We start from the raw sequence: 18,393 nt of genomic DNA on the forward strand, positions 1-18,393 counted from the left end.
CCTGGGCATGTTTTCTCATGATAGTAGCAGAAGTGCAAGAGACTAAGCCCAATTATAAAAGAGCTTATCTAAACATTGCACACATAAATTCTGCTGTCCTTCCATTAGCCAACACAAGTTATATGGCCTAATGTGAAAGCAAGTGTGGGGAAATAGACTTCAAGTCTTTAACAGGAAGAAATACAAAGTCACATGGAAAATGGCCTGGAATCAAAGAGGAAAAAAGAATTGGGGCCATTAATATAATCTAACATATTTTGTAAACCCAAATGTGACATTTCTCCATTTCTCTTTTCAGATGTACATGCATAGGTATTTACGTGCAAATATATACACAATGTATGTGTGTGTATATAATATATACACAGTATCTTTCAAGATTAGTGTTTTTCTTTTTCAACATTTCCTTAGTGATTCAGGGTCTTTGTCTGATTCCATACAAATCTTAGGATTGTTTGTTCCAGCACTTTGAAAAATGTCATTGGAATTTTGATCGGGATGGCGTTGAAGGTATAGATTGCTCTGGGCAGCATAGACATTTTAACAATGTTTATTCTTCCGATCCATGAGCATGGAATGTTTTTCCATCTTATTGTGTCTTCTTCAATCTCTTTCATGAGTGTTTCTGTAGTTCGTATAGATCCTTTACCACTTTGGTTAGGTTTATTCCGAGATATCTTATGTTTTTTGGTGCTATTGTAAATGGAATCGATTCTCTAATTTCTCTTTCTACAGTTGCATTGTTAGTGTATAAGAAAGCAACTGATTTCTGTGCATTGATTTTGTATCCTGCCACATTACTGAATTGTTGTATGAGTTCTAGTCATTTGGGAGTGGAGTCTTTTGGATTTTCCACAGAAAGTATCATGTCATCTGGGAAGAGGAGAGTTTGTCTTCTTCTTTGACAATTTGAATACATTTCTTTCTTTCTTTTTTTTTTTTTTTTGTCTGATTGCTGTTGCTAGGACTTCTAGTACTGTGTTGAACCATAGTGGCGAGAGTGGGCATTCTTGATGTGTTCCTGATCTTAAGGGAAAGGCTCTCATCTTTTCCCCATTGAGGATGATGTTCCCTGTGGGTTTCTCATAGATGGATTTTATGAACTTGGGGAATGTTCCCTCTATCCCTATACTCTGAAGAGTTTTAAACAGGAAAGGATGCTGTATTTTGTCAGATGCTTTTTCTGCATCAATTGAGAGGACCATATAGTTCTTCTCTCTCCCCTTAATAATGTGTTCTGTCACATTGATTGATTTGCGAATGTTGAACCACCCTTGCATCTGGGGATAAATCCCACTTGGTCATGGTGGATGATCCTTTTGATGTATTGTTGGATCCTATTAGCTAGGATTTTGTTGAGGATTTTGGAATCCTTATGCATCAGGAAATTCTCCTTTTTGATGGGGTCTTTGCCTCCTAGAATGAGTCTGGAAGCTTTTCTTCTGTTTCTATTTTTGAAACAGCTCCAGGAGAATAGGTATTATTTCTTCTTTGAATGTTTGGTAGAATTCCCCAGGGAATCCATCAGGCCCTGGACTCTTGTTTTTTGGGAGGTTTTTGATCACTGCTTCAATCTCGTTACTGGTTATTGGACTATTCAGGTTGTCAATTTCTTCCTGTTTCAGTCTTGGTAGTTTATAGGTTTCCAGGAAGGCATCCATTTCTTCCAGGTTGCTTAATTTATTGGCATATAGTCGTTGATAATAATTTCTAATAATTGTTTCTATTTCCTTGATGTTAGTCATGATCTCTCCCCTTTCACTCATAATTTTATTAATTTGGGTCCTTTCTCTTTTCTTTTGGATAAGTCTGGCCAGTAGTTTATCGATCTTACTAATTCTTTCAAAGAACCAGCTTCTAGTTTTATTGATCCGATCTACTGTGTTTCTGGTTTGTAATTCATTGATCTCTGCTCTAATCTTCATTATTTCTCTTCTAATGCATGGCTTAGGCATCATTTGTTGCTTTTTTCTCTAGTTCTTTAAGGTGTAAAGTTAGTTGGTGAATTCAGGATTTTTCCATTTTTTTGAGTGAGTTTTGGATGGCTATGTATTTCCCCCTTAGGACTGCCTTTGCAGTATCCCATAGGTTTGTGACCAATGTGTTTTCGTTTACATTGGTTTCCATGAATTGTTTAAGTTCTTCTTTCATTTCCCAGTTGACCCAAACATTCTTGAGCAGAGTGGTCTTTAGCTTCCAAGTTTTTGAATTTCTTGCCAATTTTGTCTTGTGATTGAGTTCCAGTTTTAAAGCATTATGGTCTGAGAATATGCAGGGAATAATCTCAGTCTCTTGGTATTGGTCAAGACCTGATTTGTGACCCAGTATGTGGTCTCTTCTGGAGAATGTTCCGTGTGCGCTCGAGAAGAATGAGTATTTTGTTGTTTTAGGGTGGAATGTCCTGTATATATCTATGAGGTCCATCTGGTCCAGTGTGTCATTCAAAGCTCTTGTCTCTTTGTTATGGCTAACAGACCCATGAAAAAATGTTCATCATCATTACCCATGAGGGAAATTCAAATCAAAACCACATTGAGATACCACCTTACACCAATTAGAATGGCAAAAATTGACAAGTCAAGAAACAACAAATGTTGGAGAGGTTGTGGAGAAAGGGGAACCCTCTTACACTGTTGGTGGAAATGCAAGTTGGTACAGCCACTTTGGAAAACAGTGTGGAGGTTCCTCAAAAAATTAAAAATAGAGCTATCCTATGACCCAGCAGTTGCACTACTAGGTATTTACCCCAAAGTGATGTCATGAAAAGAAGGGCTATATGCACCCCAATGTTCATAGCAGCAATATGCACAATAGCCAAACTGTGGAAAGAGCTGAGATGCCTTTCAACAGATGAATGGATAAAGAAGATGTGGTCCATATATACAATGGATTATTACTCAGCCATCAGAAAGGATGAATACCCACCTTTTACATCAACATGGATGGGACTGGAGGAGATTATGCTAAGTGAAGTAAGTCAAGCAGAGAAAGTCAGTTATCATATGGTTTCACTTATTTGTGGAACATAAGGAACAGCATGGAGGACATTAGGAGAAGGAAGGGAAAAATGAAGGGGGGGGGAATTGGAGGGAGAGATGAACCATGAGAGACTATGGACTCTGAGAAACAAACAGGGTTTTAGAGGGGAGGGAGGGTGGGATGGGTTAGCCCAGTAATGTGTATTAAGGAGGGCACGTATTTCATGGAGCACTTGGTGTTACTGGAAAACAATGAATCATGGAACACTACATCAAAAACTAATGATGTACTGCATGGTGACTAACATAACATAATAAAATAAAAAAAAGAGTAGTGTTTTTTTATGCAGAAATACCATTTTTCTTAAATAAATACACAATGTTGAAACCCACTGGTCAGAGATAAAGGCACCTAGCCAGGCAACCTGAATCAATTTTTGTGATCAGTGGATTCTGCACCTCACCCCCCACATGCTTATTTGAAATTGTAGTGCATAAGAGTAGAATATTTCTAAGTATTCAAGCAACCAAATAACCTTGTTGGATAAGATATTTTTCAGTACTTTTTTTGAATATATCAGTCACATAGATAATCCTCATTTCTTTTTACCAAAAAAAAAAAAATCATAAAATGAATTTCAGTTGTTGTAGAGATGGCGTTGGGAAATTGTCTTGAATAAATCAGCAACATGGAGGGGAAAAAAGCCCACACACTCAGTAGGCATATCTTTCTCAGAATCCTATGTATTGCAAAGAGATAGATAAGTAATTTTCTCTAAGGAAATCTCAACCTAGCCTTGCTCAGGTACCTGAGTCACTCTTTAACATTGCCAGTGTGACACTTCCAATTTTTCACAAGCTCAGACTAATCACCAAACCTCACAGAGCTGAGTATTATACTGTGTCTGCCACACTGCCAAATCTCACTGCCCTCCTAAGTCCAGTCACAGAAGGCAGAAGTTACTCATCAAATAATTTTCTGTCCTTCAGCCCTGACCTTTAGTCACTGCTTATCTTATTTCTTAGTGCATCCCCTCTGCATTCTAACCCCTTTTTCTTGCTTGGGTTCTCATTACCATTACTTTGGCCATTGAAAGAATTTCCTCTAAAGAACCTCTCCTGTCTCCCTATTCATCTAATGTAATCCATCTTGTATACTATTCTCATACTCTACTATCTTCCCACAAAACACATATACACATGCAAGCCCAAGGCCTTTTCTGTTCTGCATACTCTGGCTTTGTTCTAGACCCTTCCTTTTTTCCCAGTCTAATCTCCCAACCCCTACTAACACACTAGTCAAGGGTGAACAGTTCATCCTACTTTCCCTGGACTCTCCAGGTTTTAGCTGTGAAAGTCGCACATCAGTTCTAGGCAAACCTGAGTGGTTGATCACTCTAACATACTCTCATTCACTCAATCACACACACCATGCAATTTATTCAATGAATACTTATCGAACACCTAATATGTATTGGCATTGTTCTGGATACTGGAGATTCAGCAATAAACAAGAAGACAAGGTCTTTTCTTATAGGCTTAAAAATTCTAATAGGAAGAGATAGATGATACACAAAAGATAAATATGTCATTGGTGACAACTGCTGTGAAGAAGAAAAAGCAAGGGAGAGTGAAGAAGTAAGTAGTTGGGAGGGTGATATATCTTTACAGGGGAAGAGGGAAGTTCTAACAAAACTTCTGCATACATTCTATGATTAACAGTTTGCCTGTATCCTCGTGTGCCCTAAAATACCTGATTCATTCTTTCATGCATTCATTAATGTATTAACTTGCACCATGAGTTTTACTTCAATACCTACCACCCCCTAGACATTGTTTTAGAAATTGGTGACAAAAGAGTGAATGAAACTCACCCACTCCCCACTGTCATGGTTCTGACAGTTAAGCGCAAGAAAGATTTGAACCAACAATCACACAAATATGTTTATAATTGTAAAATGTGATGAAGTATTAAGAAGGAACTGAGTGGGAAACTATGGCTATTTAACGGTAGAATCTGGGGCACCTGGGTGGCTCAGTTAGTTAAAGGCTGCCTTTGGCTCAGGTCATGATCCTAGGGTCCTGGGATCGAGCCCCGCATCAGGCTCCCTGCTCAGCGGGAAGCCTGCTTCTCTCTCTGCCTGCCACTTCCCCTGTTTGTGCTCACTCTCTCTGTCAAATAAATAAATAAAATATTAAAAAAAACAGTAGGATCTAATTTTGATTCAGGAGTTAAGAATACTTGCAGAAGAATTGGTATTTGAGTGCCAAAGGACTAGTAGAATTGGGGCAAGTGTGTGGGGGAGGAAAAATGTTCTAGGCACAAGGAGAAGCACATGTGAAGCTCTGAGGAAGGGAAATAAAAGCTTAGTCTGGAGCAGAAAGAAAGCCCATCTGTGTGGAGCACAGTGAGTGATCGGTGATGAGTGTTGAGAAGAGAGTAGAGACTAGATCAGGGAGGTGTTCATAGTCTGAAGAAGCTTGGTCTTGGTTGCACTTTGGCATCACCTAGAGTTTTATAAAATCCTGTTGCCTGGTTCCCTCTCGAGAGTTTCTGGTTTGGGGTACAGATTGGGTGTTAGGTTTTAAAATATTTCTCACTGATGAATATTTTCCCAAGTATTAATCTTTCACCTGTTTCTTCATACAAGAAAAGACCTCACCCCAGTTTTTATGTATTGGAACCCTGCATATTTTCCCCAGGTTCAAGTGTTATTTTTCTTGGAAATGTCTCCTCCTTCCCCTGCTGAAGACAACCAGTTATTCCCCTTTCTTTTTGCCCTTTGATGTCTTGTTTACATGTAGCATTAAAAAGCATCAGAAACTAACATTCTGGGCGCCTGGGTGGCTTAATCAGTTAAGCGTCTGCCTTTGGCTTAGGTCGTGATCCCAGGGTCCTGGGATTGAGTCCCGCATAGGGCTCCCTGCTCGGCAGGGGGCCTGCTTCTCCCTCTCCCTCTGCCTACTGCTCTACTTGTGTTTTCTCTCTATCTCTCTGTCAAATAAATAAATAAAATCTTTAAAAAAAAACTAACATTCTGCTAAACTTAACGGACAACTTTGAACTGTTTCTCTCGCCCATCACTTGCCTTGTTTGTCTCTGCCTCATTTCCATCCTCCATGCTGCCTCTCAAAATCTTAGTACACAGACTTGACTGCAGTAGATATTAGGTATGAGTTGATTAAATTGAATAGACTACCACCTTAAGAGGAGACAAATGCGCAGGACAGTACAATATCTCTAAATCTTGGATTTACATTCATGAGGGTGAATAAGCTTACATCCAGTCACATTACTTGGCTGTCTTTGAGATAAGCATAGGCAAAAGTAATTGTCATTTTTTATTTAGTGTTCTCAGCTGAGATGAAAAAAAGATGGTGCTCTGCAGGCTCTAAATTTGATCTTACTTTAATGGTTTTATTTTCCATTATAAGTTTTTAAAGGTTGGGAATAAACATGCCTAACTCTTCTTTATTTGTATTTTTCTGGTGAACCATACATCTACATACTGTTCATTTGCTTTGGATGTTCCTGGCATCATTTTTAGCTAGTGCCTCCGATCTTGTTAAAGTCAGAATCCATTTTTATTTTTTAATCAAGAATTCTGTCTTTGATAGTGAGTTACTGAGAAAGGAATAGATAAAACCTGAACTATCCAGAGGGAATTTCCCTGGCCTGCTTTGTGGAGATAGGCCAACAGCAGGCAGGGTTATTAATCATGCCTCTCCTTATGGACCTCAAGTTCTTCTTGCTCCTATTGGAGAAAACCAAAATCATTTAAATGTAAACTCAAATATTGTATATCAAACATTGTTGCCTGAAAACTAAACATATATCATTAATTCCATAATCTGTAAGCACAGATGAGAGAAAGGCAGGATAATATTTCCATCCTAAAACTGCTGTATCATCGTGACTACCTCTGATGGCAGGTAGAACAAAAGTAAATGCAAAGAAATTTCACAAGTAGGAAACATGTTATTTCACTGACCAAAAAGACCATTCCAGGGTTGGTTAATTCATAGGCTCAATGATACCTTTAAGGATCAGGTTTTTCCAATATCTGTTTTGTATCCTTCCTGTTTCAAGGAGGTCCTCAGGTTAATTCCTCTCATAATTGTTAAGATGGCTGCCACCGTTCCAAGTGTCACATCCAAACACAATATCCAGAGAAACATTCCTTGGCCTTCTTTGGTCTCTGGGAAAAAAAAAAAAAAGCCAGGAAGTACTTCCCCGAAAGTTGTGTTCTAGTTTGTCACTCAGAAGACTTCCTCTCACCATTTGTTGACCAAAATTATGCAACAATTCCATGTCCAGAGGAAATGGTACCACAACTGTGGGTTTAGTCCAGTCAAGAACCATCTCTTGGGGCTGATGCCTAAAACACATGGCCCTGTGGAAGAGAGTAGATACTTGAACAAGACTGAAAAAAGGTAAGAGAATGAGAACAGTTGGAGGGAACCAACTAAGAGTGTCTGCTATAACTGGTGTGGGATTTGAGAGTTATAAATTCAGACCATTATATTTCTTTTTTTTTTTTAAGATTTTATTTATTTATTTGACAGAGAGAGACAGCGAGAGCAAGAACACAAGCAGGGGGAGTGGGAGAGGGAGAAGCAGGCTTCCCGCTGAGCAGGAAGCCCGACGTGGGACTCGATCCCAGGACCCTGGGATCATGACCTGAGCCGAAGGCAGACGCTTAACGACTGAGCCACCCAGGCGCCCAAGACCATTATATTTCTTCTTCAAACTGGGAAGTTACAACATTCAAATCAGAGACTTTAGAAAGGCTACTTTAAATTTTGTTGATTTCAAAATTTCAAAAATGTGAGGAAAAGCCTCTTTGAAGAAAGAGCTGTGTTCACATTAGTTTGTTATATTAAAAATCTTGCAGACTGGTCCCTGACCGAGAGAATTTGAAATAACCAAGTCTTTAAAAAAAGCAAACAAACAAACAAAATCAACCTTCCATGGTGGGCTCTGAGTTTGTTTCTCCTGCTGTTCTTTTCTTTTAATAAAACGCCATTTTAGCATTGTGGACATTTTTACACCATGTGTGTTTGCAGTGTGAAAATGTGATATTGATGGTAGGTTGGGGTCTGGGGAGAATGGTGTGGTTCAGGAGCTGGGGTCAGGGTTTGGAGTTGGGGTTTGGTGTAAGAAGGTAATCTGTTAGAGTTGGAGGGATTGACTCAGGCTGGGATAATGAGCGGATCTAAAACTGAGGGAGGGAAGGGGGTGGGGTTAATTGAATTGTGGCACCAAGGCAGGGGAGCAGTTCCCCGATTGGACAGTTGACTTTGACACAGAAGTGAAATTCTAAGGGGCTCCTGTTAAATAGATTGGTGACTCTATAAATTACCTGGATGGAAAAAGCACTGCTTTCCTGCCCAGGAGACAGTGCAACACTTTGTGGTGAGATGATTATTCTACTCACTTGCACAGGGAATCTCAAATATCTGTGATGTTTTGACATCTCAAGAAGGTAAGCACACTAGCCCAGAGGTGGCTGGAAAACCTGGTGTGGGCAGCAGTGTGCAAGACAGAGACCAGTGGGCAGCAGGAGTGGGGAGTCTTCCTTCAGTATGTTTGGCAGCAGAAGTCCTAGCAGGGGCTACAAGTCATGAACATGTTTATGGTCTCAGGTAAATCGAAAGTTTTTATTTTTTTATTACATCTAGTCAGACATGTTCCCCTCAGTGCTAAATTCTCTTTGCTGGAAGTTTAGAATTTTTGTATGGATGCTTATAATTGTTTTTTCTCTTATGCTTCTTACTCAGTTTTGTTATCAAGGTTATATTAATCACATCAAATGTTATGATTAGCTTTCTCTCATTTCTTGTTTCCTTGAAACATTTGTATAAGACAGGACTTTCGGGCGCCTGGGTAGCTCAGTTGGTTAAGTGTCCAACTCGATTTCAGCTCAGGTCATGATCTCAGGGGTGTGAGATCAAGCCCCATGTTGGGCTCCATGCTGGGCTTCGAGTCTTCCTGAGACTCTCTTTCCCTCTCCTTCTCCCTCTGCCCCTCCCTGCCATTCTCTCTCCCTCCACCCCTCCACTCTCTTATATAATAAATAAATAAATAAATAAATAAATAAATAAATAAATAAAATCTTAAAAAAAAAGACAGGACTTCTAAGTTCCCCTGAATATCCAGTAAAGATTTGCCTGCAAAATCATCTGGCCCTGTTATCTTTTATGACACAGGATAGCTGTTTTCTTTTTCCCCTACATTTTAGTTTCTTCAAATGTTACTGGTATTTATATATATTTTATTTCTTTTTGAGTCACTTTTGGCATTTGTAATTTTTAGATTATCCATTTCATTTAATATTTTCAAAATATTGGGAACATTTCTTTTACATCAATATCAGTTTTAGAATGGTTCATTGTTCAAGCCTGATTCTCACAGGTAAGATAAAGGGCCTGATCATAGTTGAATAATACAAAATCATACAATTAAGCTGGAACTTTAATCACCATGGGTATATTTTGAGGATCGTGCTTGGTACGGTAGGCTTTAGGGGAGGGAGTATCAAAATGATATTGACCAAAATTGAGGCATATCATTATTTGGAAAATGCTACAAATACTGGTTTAACAGGTGGCAGAAGTCTATGGGTGGAGGAGTAATTTGCACTAGCCAGCTTTTACTTCCTCTCTTGCAACCCAAAGGGTGGATTGCAATTTAGATTCATTTAAATATGAATTTACGTGTATTGAAAGAGAGAAGTATTTAAATAGTAATGTGGTATGACAGAAATTCATGCTGAAGTTGAGCTCCATGGGAATGAGGGTTTTTGTCATTTTTATTTCATGTTCTGTTTCCAGAGACTGAGACAGTGCCTGACATATAGTAGGTGCTCAATAACTTTTTAAATGAAGGAAAATATGAAAATCTAATACTTATAACAAGTTTGTGATTATAATAGCACTTACTATGTGCTTACTCTATATCAGAAATCATTCTAATTCTTTACACATGTTATTTAAATCCTTATGAAATAGGAAATTGTATAAAATAGTGACAGTGACATCTGTCTTTATGCCATTTCTATATTCTGATTACTGTGGTTTTATAATACCCCTTGAAATCAGGAAGTGTGATAGTTCTAGCTCTGTTCTTTCTCAAGATTGACTTGGCTAGGGGCGCCTGGGTGGCTCAGTCGTTAAGCATCTGCCTTTGGCTCAGGTTATAATACCAGGGTCCTGGGATCGAGCCCCGCATTGGGCTCCCTGCTTCTCCCTTACCAACTTCCCCAGCTTGTGTTCCCTCTCTTGCTGTGTCTCTCTCTGTCAAATAAATAAATAAAACCTAAAAAAAAAAAAGATTGACTTGGCTATTGTGGTCTTTTGTGGTTCCATATGAATTTTTGAATTTTTTTTATTTCTGTTAAAAATGCTATTGGGGTTTGTATAGGCATTGTGCTGAATATGTACATTGCTTCAGGTAGTATGGACATTTTAACAATATTAAGTCTTCAAATCCACAAACACAGGATGTTGTTCCATTTGTTTGTGTCTTCTTTAATTTCTTTTATCAGTTTCTTAATAGTTTTTACTATACATGAATTTAATTTAGCCCCTTAACTAAACTTAGTCCTAAATATTTTATTCTTTTTGTTGCTATCTTAAATGGGATTGTTTTTTTAATTTGTTTTTCAACTAGTTCATAGTTAATATAACTGATTTTTTGAGTAAAATATCTTTTTTCCATTTTTATTGAGAAATAATGGACACACATCACTGTATAAGTTTAAAATGTACATCATGGTGATTTGATTTACATATATTGTGAAACGATTACCACAATAGATTCAGCTAACATCCATCTTATCATATAGATACAGTAAAAAGGAAAGAAAGAAGAAAAAAGGGGAAAAATTTCTTCTTGTGATGAGAATTAGGATTCACTCTCTTAACAGCTTTCCTGTGTATCATACAACAATGTTAGCTACAGTCATCATGTTTTACATTACATCACCAGAACTTACTTACTTTATAACTAGAAGTTTGTACCTTTTGACCTCCTTCCTCCAATTCTTCCCATTCCCTGGCCCCTGGTAGCCTCAAGTCTCATCTCTTTTCCATCAGTTTTTTTTGTTTTTTAGATTCCATATGTAAGTAAGATCATATAGTATGTCTTTCTCTGACTTATTTCACTTAGCACAATGCCTTCAAGTTCTATCCATGTTGTCACAAATGATAGGATTTCCACATTTTTTATGGTTGAATAATAATCCATTGTGTGTGCATGTATGAATACGCACACTTCTTTATCCATTCATCCATCAGTAGACCTTTAGGTTGTTTCCAGGTCTTGGTTGTTGTAAATAATGCTGCTGTGAACTTGGGTACAGATATCTTTTTTAGTGTTTTCATTTCCTTTGGATATATTTTCGGAAGTAGAATTGCTGGCTCATATTGTAGTTCTATTTTAAATTTCTTGAAACCCCTCCATACCGTTTCCATAGTAGGTGTAGCAATTTACAGTCCCACCAAGAATGCACAAGGGTTCTCTTTTCTCCATATTCATGCCAGCATTTGTTAGACCTGTCGTTTTGATGAAGGCCATTCTAAAGGTGTGAGGTAATACCTCATTGTGGTTTTAATTTGCATTTCCCTAATGACCGGCAATGTTAAGCATCTTTTCATGTACCTATTAGCCTTTCATATATCTTCTTTTGAGAATTGTCTATTCAGGTCCTTTGCCCATGTTTTAATTGGGTTATTATTTCAGAGGGGTTATTATTTTTATTTTATTCTTTTGCTATTGCGTTGTATGGGTTCTTCATATATTTTGGATATTAACCACAAATAAGATAAATGATTAGCAAATATTTTGTTTCATTCCGTAGGTCACGTTTTTATTTTGTAGATGGTTTCTTTTGCTTTGCAGAAATTTTTTAATTTGATGTAGTCCTATCTGTTGATTTATAATTTTGTTACTTGTGCTTTAGGTATCTATTCACAAAATCATTACCAAGACCCATGTCAAAGAACTTTGTTCCTATGTTTTCTTCTAGGAGTTTCTTGGTGTCACACCATACATTTAAGTCTCTAATCCATTTTGAGTTAATTTTTGTGAGTGATCATTGAAAGAGGTTCAGTTTCATTCTTTTACATGTAAATATCCAATTATCCCAGTACCATTTATTGAAGCAATTTGTCTTTTTGCTGTTGAATATTTTTTTAAAAAGGTTTTATTTCAATTAGAGTTAGTTAATATATAATGTTATATTAGTTTCAAACGTACTCTATTGAGTATTCTTGGCTCCCATGTCAAATATTAGTTGACCATATATACGTGTGGGTTTATTTCTGAGTTTGTGATTCTGTTCCATTGGTCTACTTGTCTGTTTTTATGCCTATAACATACTGTTTTTGTTGTGTTGTTTTTAAAGATTTATTTATTTATTTATTTATTTATGTATTTGAGAAAGAGAGAGAGAAAGAGTGGAGGAGTGGGTCAAAGGGAGAGAATCTTCAAGCAGACTCCCCGCTGAGCGTGGAGCCCAACACGGGGCTTGATCCCTTGACCCATGAAATCATGACCTGAGCTGACCAAGAGTCAGACGCTCAACTGACTGAGCCATCCAGGTGCCCAGTAACATACTGTTTTGATGAATATAGCTTTATAGTATAGCTTTAAATCAGGAAATGTGATGCCTCCTGCTTTGTTTTTTGTCAGGATTTCTTTGGCTACTTAGGGTCTTTTGTGGTTCCATATAAATTTTAGGAGTGTCTTTTTTACTGGTGTAAAAAGTGCCATTGGAGCCTTGATAGGGATTGCATTGAATCTTTGGTGGCTTTTGGTAGTACTGACATTTTAGCAATCTTAATTCTTCTAACCTATGAACATAGGAGGTACAGTCCTACTTATTCGTGTCCTCTTTGACTTCTTTCATCAAAGTTTTAGAGTTTTCAGGGATGCCTGGGTGGCTCAGTCAGTTAAGTGTCCTTCAGGTCAGGTCATGATCTCAGAGTCCTGGGATCAAGTCCCACGGCAGGCTCCTTGCTCAGTGGGAATCTGCTTCTCCCTCTCCTCCCCCCTCAAGCTCTCTCTTGCTCTCTCTGTCTGTCTCTCTCAAATAAATAAATAAAATCTTTTTTTTTAAAGTCTTACCGTTTTCAGAGGAGAGGTCTTTTACCTTCTTAAATTTATTTCCAAGTACTGTATTGTTTTTTATGATACTGTAAGTGGGATTGATTTCTTTATTTCTTTGTCAATTAATTGTGATATGTGTGTGTTAATTTTATATCCTGAAACTTCAGTGAATTCATTTATTAGATCTAACAGTTTTTTGGTTGAGTGTTTAGAATTTTTTTCTATGTGAAATCATGTTATCTGCAGATAGAATTTTACTTCTTTATTTCCAGTTCTGCTACCTTTTATTTCTTTTCCTTGACTGATTTCTTTAGCTAGGACTTCCAGGACTGTGTTGGATAGGAAAGGTGACAGTGGCCATCTTCTTTTGCTCCTGATATTAGAGGAAGAGCTTTCAACCTTTCACAGTTAAGTGATGTTAGCTGTAGACTTGTCATGTATTTTTTTTTTACATTGAGCTAAGTTCCTTCTATGCCTAATTTGTTAAGAGTTTTTATCATAAAAGGATATTGAATTTTGTCAAATGCTCTTTCTGTGTCTTGAGATGATCATATGATTCTTTTCTTTCATTCCATTAATGTAATATATCACATTGATTGATAGGCTTATGTTGAGCCTTCCTTGCATCTGGGACAAATCCCCCTTGATTATGATGAATGATCCTTTTAATGATGTTGGATTCAGTTTGCTGATACTTTGTTGAAGATTTTTTGCATTTGTATTTACCAGGGGTATTTTAGTGGTAGTTTTATTTTCCTCTGGGGTCTTCATTTGGCTTTAGTTGCAGGATGATGCTGGATTCATAAAAGGAGTCTGGAAGAATTCTCTCCTCTTTAATTTTTTAGAAAAGTTTCAAAGAGGTTTGCATTAATTCTTCTTTAAATGTTTGGTAGGATTCCCCAGTGAAGCCATTTAGTGTGTGCTAGTCACAAAAAGGGAAATACTGCGTCATTCCACTTATATAAGGTACCTTGAGTAGTCTAATTCATAGATATACAAAGGAGAATGTTGATTGCCAGGGTAAAAAGGGAGGGAGAAATGGGGAGTTGTGGTTTAATGGGTATAGAATTTTAGTTTTGCAAGATGAAAAGAGTTCTGGAAATTGGCTGAGCAACAATATGAATGGATTTAACACTAGTGAGCTATGCACCTGCACATGGTTAAGATGGTAAATTTTGTGTTATGTGTATTTTACCACAGTTAATATTTTTTAATATATATGAATCTGCTAATTAAAGGTGGGTGAGATTTCTTTGCAGTGTTTAGTTTGATGATTAAAAAACAAGGAGTTAAGATATATTACTGTTTCATCCAGCTTAAGTTTTTGATCTGAAAATTAGCTAGAATATGTACTAGATTTACTGTATTTTTATTTTAACTCTGAATTCAACCTGAGTAAATATGTCCATTGATACTCCAAGGCCCAAATCAGTTACCATTTCCTCTGACACCTATCTCCGAAGATTTTTTTGATTTTTTTTAGTACAGTTCTGTACATATTGCTGAACTAATCCACTTAGTGGTACGCGTGTTTACCTCTAACATTTAATATCAAGCATTATCCTTTAGATAACTTTGTTTCCTTGGTTCTTAGTATTGTGTCAGTCACAGAGCTGACTATATATATATACAAGGACCAAGACAGATGCATTTCTTAATATTGCCTTTATTTTAGTACTAGTGAAAACTTCATACAGAGAATAATCTAAAACTTAACCACAATGTTACTGTTGACCAAATAGGCATAATATGTGTTATTCAGAAGATGTCTGCTATTTAATGAAAGACAAAATACTATTTTAACTTATGAGAAGAGAATGCTTAATTTTGAAATTTCAGGCATCTGAAAGATAGGAGTTGATTGTTTTAGACACAAACTTTCTTCTTGATGGCTTTGTTTTTTTTTTTTTTAATATTTATTTGACAGAGAGACTAGTGAGAGAGGGTACATAAGCAGGGGGAGTGGGAGAAGGAGAAACAGGGGGAGTGGGAGAGGGAGAAGCAGGGGGAATGGGAGAGGGAGAAGCAGGGGGAGTGGTAGAGGGAGAAGCAGACTTCCCCCTCAGCAGGGATCCCGATGCGGGGCTAGATCCCAGGACGCTGAGATCATGACCTGAGCCTACGGCAGATGCTTAATGACTGAGCCACCCAGGCGCCCCTCTTCTTGATGTCTTTGAATATATACAATACTTGGTAGTGCCAATTCTTAAAATTAGACCTGGAACATGGCTTTTATGCCTAGAAAAAAAAGTTCTTGTATGTTGTAGAGCAGTTGTAATTACACTAGTGATAGATAGTAGTAAAGTGTAGCTACTAAAAGTAGTTGTCTAAGAATGTGAGGCAGCTTAATGAAGTTATTGTCTATAAGCCAGTGTGTCATTAGCAGTTACCATTAGCCTTATTGAATGTCTAAGAAACTGTTACAAATAAGCACATTTCACTATTTTTACACTGAGTTTAAGTCAAAGCATCCTTAGTAATTGTATGTTTCCTTATGTCAGAATTCATGTTACATTAATTGAATGTGTGTTCTTTTGTTTATGGAAGGTTAAGTGGTGCCAGCATTTCTTAAATTCACATCTTTGAAAAACAATCTATCTATTAAGAAATCTAATTTTTTTAGTTGGAAATGGAGGAGTATGTTTTTTTAAGTTTTTCTTTAAATTCTGGCTAGTTAACGTACAGTGTTATATTAGTTTCATGTGTACAATATAGTAATTCATCATTTCCATACATCACCCTGTGCTCATCCCAATAAGTGCACTCCTCAATCCCCATCACCTATTTCACCCATCCCTCCACCTCCCCTCGGGTAACCATGAGTGTGTTCTCTATAATAGTTAAGAGTCTGTTTCTTGGTTTGCCTCTCCTCTCTCAGAAACCTAATTTTTAATTTTAGTTATTTTTTAAAGATTTTATTTATTTGAGAGAGAGAGAGAGAAGAAGAGAGAAAGAGAAAGAGCACATGAGAGGGGTTAGGGTCAGAGGGAGAAACAGACTCCCCGCTGAGCAGGGAGCCCGATGCGGGACTCCATCCGGGGACTCCAGGATCATGACCTGAGCCGAAGGCAGTCGCTTAACCAACTGAGCCACCCAGGCACCCCTTTAATTTTAGTTATTAATCAAAAATCTGTGAGGATGGTGTTTCAAATAAAGATTAGGACCAAGAGGAGCCCATGTCAGTGTTAAATGAAAGGTAGACTGATCAGCCAATTAGATTCAGAATTGTGAGATCATCCTCTTAGATTTTACAAGCTAAAAAAAAAAAGACTGGGGACTTTATGGTTCAAATAGCGAAGCTGAAAATTGTTAATTGTATTTTGTATGTTCGATAAATACAGAAATATGAAAATAATTATGGTGATCAGGAACAATGAATTTATGATAAGAGAGTCATATATAGAATATCATCAGTCCCTGTGATGAACCCTTGATTACTTTAAATATGCACAATAAAAGCCAGTTATGGGGATCATCTGTCCTTAAATTCTGTGACATGTTTTGATTTAAGTTCTCAACTGAATTCAGAGCCAGTATGAGAACTCGGGATTGTCTGTGACAATTTCATTGCATATATAAAAAGTTTAAAAAAAAAACTGCTTAAAAACATTTTTAAAACATCATGAAATTTTTATAACTTTATGAAGGTGAGGGTGTTCTAACCAAATGAATCCAAAGAATACGGAAAAAAGAATATTGGGCAAGTGGCACTGGCTAGATTGAAAGTATCAGGCAGCTAGAATTACTTGTATGGCAGAAACTGTGTAATATGGAAGGAAATATAAGAAATATCCATGGATGTTTATCTATAATCAGGCATGTGTTCTCTCCCCTTGATCTGCCATCAGGGAAGAATTTGAGACAGGAGTATTGGTTAGAATTATAAGGTCGAACACTAGTGCCTGTGACTGATAGCTTCTTCCTATAAGACTAGAGTGGAAAGGGTGTTTGGGGCTGTAATCATTATGCTATACCTTCCATACACTGAGAGTGAGCAGAAAGCTACTTTGACTCTACTTTAGCCCTGTTATGAGTGTTAGTACAATATAAGTTTCAGGAGGGTGGGGCCTTTATTTTATTCACTGTTGTGTCTGCACCTGCCACACTACTGGGCATATTCTTGGTACCCTGAAATATATGAGTGAATTAATAAATTAACATGGACTCATTCCTTCTGAGAAGCTCTTTCAAGAGAGGAATACAAACTAACTGGTCAACATTAGCAAGTCGGAATTTCAGCATCAGAGAATCCAAAGTCATTTACTACAATCTCCAAAAACATGTAAGAGTGATGGAACATCCCAATGGTGTAAAATACATCAGGATCAAGCACTTTAAAAAGACCTGTTTATTAGGTTGGATTTCATGTGAATTGGTCACTAATAAGAAAAAAAGGCTTGAATTCAACTTAAACAGTTAATTCCTTTGTTATTTCTTTTGTACATCTGACATGGGTTATACTGGGTATCATTATCCCAGAGAGGGAAATCTGTTGTTTTCTGCCCCTTTTCAAAGTGGAAAAAAAGTGTATATAAATTACAGTAAATCCATATCATGATCTTAATGCTGTTGTAAAAGGACCTTACTGTATTCTTGGAAATGTGTGTGTGTGTGTGTGTGTGTGTGTGTGTGTGTGTGTGTGTGTGTCTGTGTGTGTTGAGGAAGGAAGAGATTATCAAAGTTCTATTCTGCTGGCTGGTTTTGTCTCTTTCCTCTCTCTGTTTTTATCCTTAATTCATCAGTTCTCTTCAGCTTCTATTATAGGACCCCTGTAACTTAATCTCTAGGCATTAGTTGGGATTCTAGCCCTACTATAGTGTTCACTATCTGTTGCCAAAATTTCAGTCGTTAAGTGATTACACTGGATTTTGACAAAATAAAATCTTATAAACAAAACCACTATGTCAGAATCTCATGACCAATATATGAAAAATAAAATGGTGTTTTCAGTAGTTTTAGGGAAAACTTAGGAAGAAGCTGTAGTAATTAGAGGAAAACTGTCATATAAATTAGAAGAAACAGTAATATATTTTAGAGATCTCTTGAATGTTCCGTTTTTCTCTTTTCATTTTCTTATACCTCCCACCAGAAACAATAGAGTTAAAAAAAAGTATCTTATGCATTTGAGTATGAAAGTGATAACATGTGAACAGAATCATAAAATAAGGTTGAATTTGGCTGAAAACAAAAGATTTTTATGCAAAAAGAGTAGAAATAAAGTAATTGTTATTAGAAGTGGGGGAGATGAATTTACATCATGCAATGTGTATATTTTTCTAGTGATTACATGTATCTGATAGAGAT

This window comes from Zalophus californianus, chromosome X (genome assembly GCF_009762305.2).
Source record: "Zalophus californianus isolate mZalCal1 chromosome X, mZalCal1.pri.v2, whole genome shotgun sequence".
NCBI classification, from domain to species: domain Eukaryota; kingdom Metazoa; phylum Chordata; class Mammalia; order Carnivora; family Otariidae; genus Zalophus; species Zalophus californianus.